This window comes from Littorina saxatilis, linkage group LG2 (genome assembly GCF_037325665.1).
Source record: "Littorina saxatilis isolate snail1 linkage group LG2, US_GU_Lsax_2.0, whole genome shotgun sequence".
NCBI lineage: Eukaryota > Metazoa > Mollusca > Gastropoda > Littorinimorpha > Littorinidae > Littorina > Littorina saxatilis.
In genome coordinates, this window is record NC_090246.1 from 4982687 (window position 1) to 4994414 (window position 11728).

Consider the following 11728-nt stretch of genomic DNA (forward strand, 5'->3'; position numbering starts at 1 on the left):
ACCAACGGGTTCATCTAACCAACGGGTTCATCTAACCAACGGGTTCATCTAACCAACGGGTTCATCTCATTGACAGGGATGAAACACTGCTGAGACACAATTGCCAATGTATCCATGGTCTTGTGAACACACTTAAGAATGCCCTTTTAAGTGTATTAGGGAATATTAACATAGATGGGTTACGGACTTCCCAAGGGGTCATGGATTCTTTACATTAACAATCTGAAAGCCTTTTTGCCTTTTCTTTAATAGTTTATCAGTTTTGGGTTTCTCACCAAAAAACGTCATCCTTGTCCAAAAAAAAAAACAAAAAAAAAAGGCAGTTTTTTAAGGTCCTGAACATGCAGACATTTGATCATAAGCGCTTTATAATGCAAATGATGCAAGCTTGCAAGGAGCGGGCAAGGAAAGGAAATATTCATGCGTTCCTCCAACAGGGGAACATATGCGTGGGTCTGGTTTAGCGCTCGATAGGTCTCCTGTGACGCCCGAATCTGCCGCCTCGCTGTCGGGGCGTGGAGTTATCGCCCCTTAACTGGCTGCTGGGATGGCGCTATCGCGCAGCCTGTCTGGGAGGTGGCCGTTTATAAACCGCAGCTATCAGAAAAGTTGAAAATAAACTGTGCCCGAAAATTCATCACAAATTGGGTGTGAATTGCATCAGTTGCGCTGTAGGCAGACTTTGCCCCTCTCTGGAGCACATCCAAGCAAGCCGCTTTACCCCCCGCGGGTTAGAGGGAGTCCCATATTGGTTGGGACGAGAAAGAATTTACCCGATGCTCCCCAGCATGTCGTAAGAGGCGACTAACGGATTCTGTTTCTCCTTTTACCCTTGTTAAGTGTTTCTTGAATAGAATATAGTCAATTTTTGTAAAGATTTTAGTCAAGCAGTATGTAAGAAATGTTAAGTCCTTTGTACTGGAAACTTGCATTCTCCCAGTAAGGTAATATATTGTACTACGTTGCAAGCCCCTGGAGCAAATTTTTGATTAGTGCTTTTGTGAACAAGAAACAATTGACAAGTGGCTCTATCCCATCTCCCCCCTTCCCCCGTCGCGATATAACCTTCGTGGTTGAAAACGACGTTAAACACCAAATAAAGAAGCCGCTTTAAACAGTGCCCTCCTACCCCCCAGATTGTCATTTCCAATTCGTTAACACCAACAACTAGGAAACAAGCTCGATAATTAGATAAGTTTTATCGTGACAGCACCACTCCGCCATTTCCTCTACTTACGTAATAGTCTGCTGCTTCTCAGTAAATCTGCACGTTAGACACGTTTCCGGAAGCGATGTAATTAGGACAGTCTGATAAAAACATGAGACGTAGGCGGGAGGCTTGAACCAAGGCAATAAAACATTCCCTGAGTATCATTTTCATGGAGTTACACTGCGAGGCACCATGGCAAACATACGCAAAACTACGCCGACGAACGAAAAGAACAAGAAAACTACGTCGTTCATCAGTCCTTTGCACCGGCTGACTCTAAGGGGGAAAACCTAAGCTGCATCCTTTGACTTGTAAAAGGATACATAATTATGGTTGAAAAAAAAATTAATTCATTTATATATTATTATGTAAAGCGCGGAGAGAACAGTTGTGGTTCGCGCTATATAAGCTCCCCATAATAATAATAATAATAATAATAATATACACATAAACATGACATACAGCATACACAGAATTTACCAGCATAAGATAAGATTGTCTTAGCGCATACACACGCACATACCTAGACAAGACACATACATAGACAATAGGTTGAGTGGTTGGTGGGTGAATCATGTTAGAGCGGAAAGACAATAGGTTGAGTGGTTGGTGGGTGAATCATGTTAGAGCGGAAAGACAATAGGTTGAGTGGTTGGTGGGTGAATCATGTTAGAGCGGAAAGAAGCATCTGTTCAAAGATCTTTGATCTGGTGACGCCAAGGAAAGAGAACTCGTACGCCGTCGGGCGGCCATACGTGAACAAAAATTCCCTTTGTGAGCAGAAGACTCTTGTCTTGCAGGCACTTGTTAGAGAAGGAATCGTCGACAGGGAGGAGAAATCAACTGCCATCGGGAGGATGATGGAGGACACATCAATCACGGCCATTGAATGACTGCTGGACAATGGTCAGCCCCGGTGGACAGAGGAGTCATCTTTCACAACACCGTTGTCTGTTGCGTAGACACGTTTCTATAATCGACTGACATTGAAGAACGAGAGAAAAACCCACTATGGGCGGATGTGCGCCTTGAGTCGCCTTGTGGTCAGATATGTGCGCGTAATAAATTCTCGCATTATTATTATTATTATTATTATTATTATTATTATTATTATTATTATTATTATTATTTAAGTTATTGAGACATCCCAGTGCACTAAGGGATTTATAGAGCAAATCGAGAAAATTCATTATGGTTTAATTGTGGCATGTTTCTCGTGTGGTATCTTCACTCATCGGGGAGTCTGGTAATAATTATTTTCGAGATTTGCTCTATAAATCCCTTAGTGCACTGGGATTGTTTCAATAACGATATTGTCAGTACCGCCAGAGAAAAAAGAAGATTCAAAACGCACATTTTGCAACGCGCATTTGGATAGGCGTAACTGTGTGGTCAGGTTTGTGTCACTGGATCTACTTTTGTGTGGGCTGTCTCAAGTGTGTCGTGCTTTCATCACACGCAAACTCTTGTTTTAATTTCTGTTGGTAAATTCCAGTGTAGCGTTAAGCTAAAAAGTGATGATCTTTCATAGAGACCTCATTTAAACTCGGAGAAAGGACTGTGCTCATAGTTATTTGCGATTCGAAACCTTCATCGAGCTTCGACAGATTGACTGTGCAGAGTTTTGCCCCTTGCCACGGTCGACGGAAAGTACATTTTCAAAATAAATGTGGCATGTTTCTCGTGTGGTATCTTCACTCATCGGGGAGTCTGGTACTAAATATGAACGGTAAGAATGCTCTGAACCCTACACGTATTATATCCCCATCGTTTTTTCGTTCACATTTGCCCAACAAGTTAATTTGCTGAGCGGGGTTAAATGTCGTCTGCTACTGCTAGGCTACCTCAGTACCTGGGCAATCGAACCACTGCAGTCTGCACTGAGTCTGCACGCATGAGGCAGGCTGCTAATAAATCTTATATATGGTAAGAACGTTCTGAACCTTACACGTTTTCGATTACGATTGTTCTTGCCTTGAAATAATAATTCGGAAACCATTCATTTACTGAACTGATGTAGTCGTATTTCTGTGTAGTCTGCTACAGAGTCGATCGAGTCAGTCTTCCAAACTGGTCTAGCTGGTACGTTATCGGAATAACACTTGTGTTTTCTGTTAGCCGCTGGGAATTGTATACTAACTCATCATTTGGTAATGTGGATGATAAGCTACATGCCACTAACACGGCATATGAGAAGAATCTATGCAAGTCGGCGAAAATTAGATGAAACACAGCGGCTTCTATTTTTAGATCACTGGCACTGGCACAGGCACATGCAATCTGTCAGAAAAAAAACCACTTCTGCTTTAATTGAGAAGCAGGGAATTTATGGTCATTTGGTATTGTGGAGAATATAAGCTACATGTCATTAATTAATTCTGAGGATGAGAGTACAGTCTCGCTTAGGCAAAGGGCGGAAGAATACGCTCTGTGGAAAAGTTAGCGCACTCCAGGAGTGCGCTAACAGATTTAAGCGCATCGCCATTAGCCAATCAACTGGTTCACATCAGTCATGTGACACCAGTACTTACTGACAATTATTATTATTATTATTATGTCAGAGAACAGGGAATCCTTTACCATGGGAAGAGTTGTGGGAAAGCGGCAAGCCCCGAGTGTCGTCAAACAAATCTTGTTGGCCATTGTCTGTTACAACTCCGGAGAACCATCGAGTACGAGAAGAAAAACAAATTGTTGGCATTAACGGTTGAAAAAACTAGATTGTTTTCGCTGGCCAACTTTTACATGACAGCTTAAGTATGTGTTTGCGAAGGGAAAGCGAGTACATATCGCTTTGCACCACCACCACCACCACCACCACCATCAGTATGCAGAAGGATGACATGTAACACTGCGCGCGACGTGTCAACGGCATGCTGCTAACTACCCCCTCGTCCATATTTGATGACGTGACAAAGCCAGCAACACAACGCCACAGTGGTACATAACATACATGACTTGCAGTATCGGCACTTTTGCAGGTCATCAAGTGTGACTTGGTGTTTTCTTCCTTCTTTCTCCAACAGCTCGCTGTCTGACACTACACGCACTGTTGACCGCTGTGCCATGCGGAATGCACGTGATACCTGTTATATGAACCTATCTGACACTACGCACTGTTGACCGTTGTGCCATGCGGAATGCACGTGATACCTGTATATGAACCACTTGGACACAATCCTCAGTGACAAGTTCCTCTGTAAAGCTTGAGGTGAGAACGACTACCACCGTCACCCCACCTGGCTTTGGGCAACCTTTGTCTTTTGTTACCACCACCTTCACCACCACCACTCCAACTCCCTATCGGCAACTTTGCCTTTTTATACCACCACCGTCACCACAACCGCCACCACCACCAACAACAACGACAAGAACGACGATGTCGACAGCAACAACAACATCAACAACAACAACAACAACAACAACAACAACAATCACAAGGAAAGTGCCATTGACAGTTACAATTAGGGCTGGACCTAGTGTACGAGAGGCAGGGGCGTTCAAAATGAAGCACGGGTACAAGGGCTGGACCTAGTGTACGAGAGGGAGGGGTTTTCAAAATGAAGCACGGGTACAAGGGCTGGACCTAGTGTACGAGAGTGAGGGGCTTTCAAAATGAAGCACGGGTACAAGGGCTGGACCTAGTGTACGAGAGGCAGGGGCTTTCAAAATGAAGCACGGGTACAAGGGCTGGACCTAGTGTACGAGAGGGAGGGGCTTTCAAAATAAGCACGGGTACAAGGGCTGGCCAGGTGGGGGGGGGGGGGGGGGGGGGGGGCGGCTCGCCATGCAGATGCTGTTGAAACATTTGAAAGGGTTACTTTGGGTCTCTCTTTGATAAAAAAAAAAAGGACAGTTGTCGGGTAATGGGGGGAGGGGTGGGGGGAACCCAGGGTGGTGGGAAGGGGGGGGGGGGCTTCCGGAACCCAGGGACCCCCCCCCCCCCCCAGATCGAGCCCTAAGAAGCACAGTGACAAAGACGACTGACCGTGAGGCATCCCATGAGGCCCTCCTCGAAGTGCAGCTGGAAGGCCCGCGTGTCGGAACACCACTCCAGCAGTTCCCGGGCCCCGTTCTGGAAACTCGGCGGGCTCTGCAGTTGCTGCAACATACGGACACAAACACCGTTAGTGATTCAAATAAAACTTTGCTATTTATACTTTTTCTCTCTCGATTAGCCAGTTAGTTAACCAGTTAGTTAACCAGTTAGTTAACCTTGTTCCCATCTATGCTTCCACCTACTCATTTGCCAATGAAGACATTTGATCGGCTTTTCGGAGCATGCACGTGAATAATTAAAGTTGACTTAAATTGCTGACCGAACGGTTTACGGTCATTCTGAGCTTTGGAAGAAGCCTCGTTCTAGACAAGGCATAGGCTGCTGGGCTGGGCGAGGATATTCAGACACTTCTGTGTGAGACTGACTCAACAGTAAGTCAGTAAACATATCCACGTATCCGTCTACTTTAATGATCTAGCCAGTTAACTAATCCGCCTATGCACTAAGAGAGTTGTGTCCATCAAAACGGTCAGTGAACTCGTCCACACACATCCCGGCAAAACGACTATCCTTGCAATCCTCTGTCATTCACTTATTGGCTTATCAAGCATGGCCGTCCGTTCCACGTGCACCCAACACGTCTGACTTCGTCATCAACTAGTCTTATGTTCTGTCTACTAATCTACACCTGCAGTAAGATTAGGCTTATCAACCATTCAGTCACTTACTTGAACAAACCCAGTCAGATCGTTTAATTAGTCAACCAGTGAGTTATAAATCTTCAACAAGTCAGCATGGCCGTCTTATTGACCAACAAGCCAGATGACTGCGCTCCATCCCAGACTGACTGAACAAGGATGGATGAACGGCGGGACCGACAATGCGACAAATCACAGCTTCCTTCCTTGAAAGACATCAAGTTTCCCCCAAAACAATTTGTGACGATTGTGTCAATCTCTTCCCGAAACACTGCAGAAAAATCCATTACCAAAAATGAAGAAAATAGTTAAAACGTAAGAAAATCGTATCAAGAAGCTGTTGCATCTGAAAAGCGCCTCCTACGGGAATTATACAGTGATCTGCCCCAAGGCCTCCCAGTTGCCCCACTTTGCATGATTCATCTCCTCTGATCAGCACAGCCAGCAGTAATTGTTTGCTGCAGAGTTTGCAGCCGTCAGAAAAAAAGAGACAAAACGCCAGTGGTTGCTGCGAAGATTGCACAACTCTGCTGTTTGCTTAACAACACCCGGCGACTGCTGGTTTTCTCCACCTTTCCTCCAGTGTTCCCGTGTTGGCAATTGAATTCATCTATATTGACTTAGCGCGCTGTTTGCATCAACACGCCCTAATTCACGCACACACCCACGCCACACACCCACGCCACACACCCACGCCACACCCACGCCACACACCCACGCCACACCCACGCCACACCCACGCCACACACCCACGCCACACACCCACGCCACACACCCACGCCACACACCCACGCCACACCACAAAAAGCACGTGCTGATAGAACAAAAAAAAGTAGAAGAAAAAGTGTAGAGGCTGCAGGTTTTGTGTTTTATTGCGCCCGCTAACCAGTAATCCTCTCCCACACCTCCCCTACAAGCAAGTAAGGAAATACAAAAAAATAATCTAATAAGAGACAGGGACACGAACAGTATCTACAAACCCTTGGACATAATGAGACAACCTGCGGAAGTTAATGTTCCACCGCCACAATCCACGTTCTGCAATCATTGCATTTGTCTTTTCTTTCGCTGGGACTTGTGGCTCCAGGTCTCCAACCCTAACCCTACGATCATACACCCCCTCCCCTCGTCCTCTGCCCCCCCCCCCCTCTCCCCTGTCCTCCACCCCATCCAGACTCAGTTGTACCCGAAGATGTCATTTTCTGCGTGCTTGTGGTTGACAGATGCATGCCGGGTATATCACCATGTGTATACGTTGCCAATCAAATCATTCCTTTGCAAGGGACAGTTTCATTTCTATTCATCGCGTATGTTTAACAAGGAAAAAAACACAATCAACATAGTTATTCAAAAATGTTCTCAGCTGATACTTTCGCTACAGCCTGACAAAGTGAGTGACACTGCTTTCGATGAACGTCAACCCCGCTCTCAATCACATTGCAAGTAGGTCCTCAAACACAGGAGTGCATCAAAGCAATTCAGTCTGGCAGCGCCAATCTCCTCATTCCATAACATTACACCTAGCCAAAAACCAAATTACCACGCCTGTTTCATAACATCTTTACCACGTCAACGACCAAGGCATCATGGGAGATTAGATTGTGGTCACGTGACCAGGTTAAACAGCAAAGCACTGATGTCATTGTCAGACGGAGAGACCGAGGAGGGAAGGAGACATGGATGGGTGGGGGAAAATAGGGGGGGGGAGGATCAGGCGGATGGAAAGAAGCGGTTCCCCCCGAGGCCTCCTGATTCCTAGCAATCAATGCTGGCAGCGGAGAGCTATCCAGCCAACAGTAACAAAGAGCCATCTGCATACAAATGAGCAAGTCGCCTCGGAACTCCTGCCCTCCCAGTGGTATAGTGGTTAGGACACTCTGCACACACCGACATGCCTAACACATCATTGGAGAGTCGGTCTTGGTGAGCCTGGAGGATTTGGAGGTGGAGGTAGAGAAATGGTGGCGGTGGTCGTTTATGGTGATGGTGGTGTTGACGTTGGTAGGGGGGAAGGGGGATGAGAGGGGAGGGGAGGGGGGGCGGGAAGTCTGTAATAAACATGTTTACGGTTAGGAACCGATGAATCAGCCAGAGGTCATCGGTGACAAATGCTTTCAGTGGGGACAAGTCAAGTGAAAACAATCACAGGAGGCGGGCGGGGAAGGCAGATACTGCGTGTCAATGATGTCACCTCTTGCTGAGTAAAGAATGACGTCAAAAAGACCTGAATCGATCACTTGAATTATTTTCTGGAATATTGCAAGCAACGATGATATTTAGCTTTAATTGCTGGTTATTAAGCTTCAATGACGGTAGACGTAGGTAATTAATGCAAAGGCGCTGGACTATGTTCCTCAGAGGCCCAGCTGATCACATTCATAAGCCCTTGGGCGCCTAATGACACCGCAATTAGTTTAAAGACAGTCAACACTGATCGGCGTACTTGACAACTTACGATGTACTAACCGAAAGAGGACATGGCTGACTGACTGTCAATATGTTTTCTCTTTTGACATGCGTTGTTTTCATGAATCTTCCGTCTGCAACGGTTCGTGGCTTGCGTTCAACTAAAAGATTCTAGTTCTTCTTTTGTGGTAACAGGTCCATTGGACATTTAAGCACAAATATATTGCAATATTCTGATTGTGATACATATTAATATTAATTAATGAGCTCATTTAATGCAAAACTGTAATGTTATATATCATAATCTTAGTTGCAATAGGTGCTCCTGTTGATACAATAACCTTTGTGTTTTATGGGCTTCGTTTGAATGTCCTTGAAATTCTTATTTCGATGACAGGCAGGTTTCACGTGTCGAAGACAATTTTCCATTTTAATGTATTCATTTTAATGGACAATAACGTGTTGTTATTGTTATTGTTATGATTGTACTTGCTGGAGTAAACCAGGCATGCGTATGGTAACTTGAATGTTCCTCGCTGAAAGCGTTGATACGCGGCGTGCTGTGGATGTGTTCCCCATGCTAAAAGTCGTATCTACGCTGAAAGTGACCCCAATATGGATAACTCTCGCTACTGAGTGAAAAATACCCTACACCTGATTTTATTCTAAGAATTTTCCTTTTTTTATTCAGGTGGGTTTTCGAGCTATGATGACTGTGGACACAGATAATTAATGCAGAGGCGCATGAGCAAGTCCTTTAGAGGTCCAGTTGATCTTAAGCCCCTGTACGCTGGTTTGTCGTTCAAATGAGCACGCAATTAATTTACAGCCAATCAACACTGAGTGTTGTACTTAACAGTTTCCCTTCTGCAGTCAGGCAGGAGAAGGACTGGAAAAAGAAAGATTTACAGTCGTGCAAAAGGCCGCATACTTCCACCCAAGACCGTCCTTGGAAGAATCCCAAAAGGCCGCGTACTTCCACCCAAGACCGTCCTTGGAAGAGTCCCAAAAGGCCGCGTACTTCCATTCAAGACCGTCCTTGGAAGAGTCCCAAAAGGCCGCGTACTTCCATCCAAGACCGTCCTTGGAAGAGTCCCAAAAGGCCGTGTACTTCCACCCAAGACCGTCCTTGGAAGAGTCCCAAAAGGCCGTGTACTTCCACCCAAGACCGTCCTTGGAAGAGTCCCAAAAGGCCGTGTACTTCCACCCAAGACCGTCCTTGGAAGAGTCCCAAAAGGCCGTGTACTTCCACCCAAGACCGTCCTTGGAAGAGTCCCAAAAGGCCGCGTACTTCCACCCAAGACCGTCCTTGGAAGAGTCCCAAAAGCACAAGCAGCCACTTTCCATCTTGAGAGCGGCGTTAGACCCAGGGCCCCTGGAGGCCCCGCTGATCACATTCATTAGCCCCGGGCCGCTGTCTGACGCTTATTATTTCTTCTGTATTGCCAAGCTTGCAGACTTTTCCCTGATTCCTCGGCATTGTTCGCGGGTCAGAAGCGGCGAGAGGGGCCGGGGCGGGATGGGACTTAGACATGGTCCCAGTGTGCACACCAATATTGACACTCGTCCCAACACCGACTTTACAAGCCAAGGCCAGGGAAAAGGGGGGGGGGGGGGAAAAAAAATCCCGAGTGGAGAGGGACTGTTGGGATGAGAACAGGAGGCACGATGCTACAGGGACGAGAGGAAGAGGATGGGGGGTGCGAAGTTAATGTGCTGTTCACGCGGTCAATTTTCTACCTATTTCCACAGACTTCTGAACGATTTTATAAGCACAAAGTCGCCAGGAGGATGTCGCAACATGCACAGTTTAAGTGGCCTGCAGATTCAGTTTTCATCACTGAGACTTTTTTTTCCAGACGGAAGAGGCATAAGGAAGCGAACTAACGAAGATGCTAAAACCAACCAGATTGCGCCCGCTCAATTAAATAATTGTTGAGCGCACATTGGGATAAGTCAGTTAAATTCAAGCCAACTTCAAGCCGAGTTTGCCTCGCCAACTCAAGTTGTGAGCGACTTCTAGCTGAAATGAGTCGATTAAACTCGGGCATGTGCACGGCGGCACTAAAAGGAGAGGGACAAAACTGTAATAAATAGGGGTGAGGTGACTTGGGGAAGCTAAAGGGCAAGGAAGAGGAGTGGAAGTGGAGGAAGAGGGAGGGGGAGGGGGCGGGTTGTTTGGCGAGAAGAGGGCGAGAAGAGGGCGAGAGGAGGGCGAGAAGAGGGCGAGAAGGGGGCGAGAGGAAGATGTGAAAAGCGTGAACAATGGATGTGATCAGCCTTAAAGGAGTCACATCAGCCAGCAACACTGGCATCCCCTTAATCGCTGCTCGGTCATTAGCAAAAATGAAGCTGCGAGCGATCGTGATGGAATTAAGGGCAAAAACAATGGCTTGACATGCTGTAATTACCGTAAGTGGCCAAGAAAAGAGTGAGAGTGTGTGGTGTGGTATGGGTGTAGGGGGGGGGAGGAGGGAGTGCTCGCATGTGTGTGCCTGTGTCTCTGTGTTATATGCATGCGTGCGAGCGCGCGTGCATTATTGTGTGTGTGTGTGAAAGAAATACATGGGTGATTGGAAAATATAGTAAATGCAGAAAACGCACGCATTCTATTTTCAGTGTTCTGCGACAGGGTTTTGGAGAGGAGGACACTTCTAAACTCCGTGGGGAATACACGACAATACCGTTTCTTAGTCCTCAATTAACGTCCACCAATCAAGATTCATTACGTTCTGCAAAACGAACATCATACAAACCACGGGTAATCTCCAGGACACTCTACAAGAACATCATTAACAGAGTGAGGAACAATCGGAAACAGTATTGCCCGCGCACCCAGAGGCAAGTTGTTATTCTCTTTTATTGAGCCAGCAGCTCTAAATCAACTCCGACCCCTTCTCCGCACTCTCCCCCCTCCCCCTCCCTCTCTGTCTCTCTCAATCTCTCCGCCCCTCTCTGTCTCTCTCAATCTCTCCGCCCCTCTCTGTCTCTCTCTATCTCTCCGCCCCTCTCTGTCTCTCTCTCTCTCTGTCTCTCCGCCCCTCTCTGTCTCTCTCTCTCTCTGTCTCTCCGCCCCTCTCTATCTCTCTCTATCTCTCTGCCCCTCTCTGTCTCTCTCTATCTCTCCGCCCCTCTCTGTCTCTCTGTCTCTGTCTCTCTGTCTCTCTCTCTCTCTCTCTCTCCACCCCTCTCTCTCTCTCTCTCTATCTCTCCGCCCCGCTCTGTCTCTCTCTATCTCTCCGCACCTCTCTGTCTCTCTCTGTCTCTCCGCCCCTCTCTGTCTCTCTCTATCTCTCCGCCCCTCTCTGTCTCTCTCTCTCTCTGTCTCTCCGCCCCTCTCTATCTCTCCGCCCCTCTCTGTCTCTCTCCGCCTCTCTCTGTCTCTCTCTATCTCTCCGCCCCTCTCTGTCTCTC

The 11728-nt window shown here is 46.8% G+C and overlaps 1 long non-coding RNA gene across 1 annotated transcript in view; it reads right to left on the reverse strand.

Moving 5' to 3' along the window:
- Window positions 1–5196: 5196 nt before the first annotated feature.
- LOC138958052 (uncharacterized) overlaps window positions 5197–11728 on the reverse strand; it is a 116581-nt gene continuing 110049 nt past the window's right edge. The window contains exon 4 of the long non-coding RNA XR_011453274.1: window positions 5197–5312. This is a non-coding gene — a long non-coding RNA (uncharacterized lncRNA). The remainder of the gene's footprint in view (window positions 5313–11728) is intronic.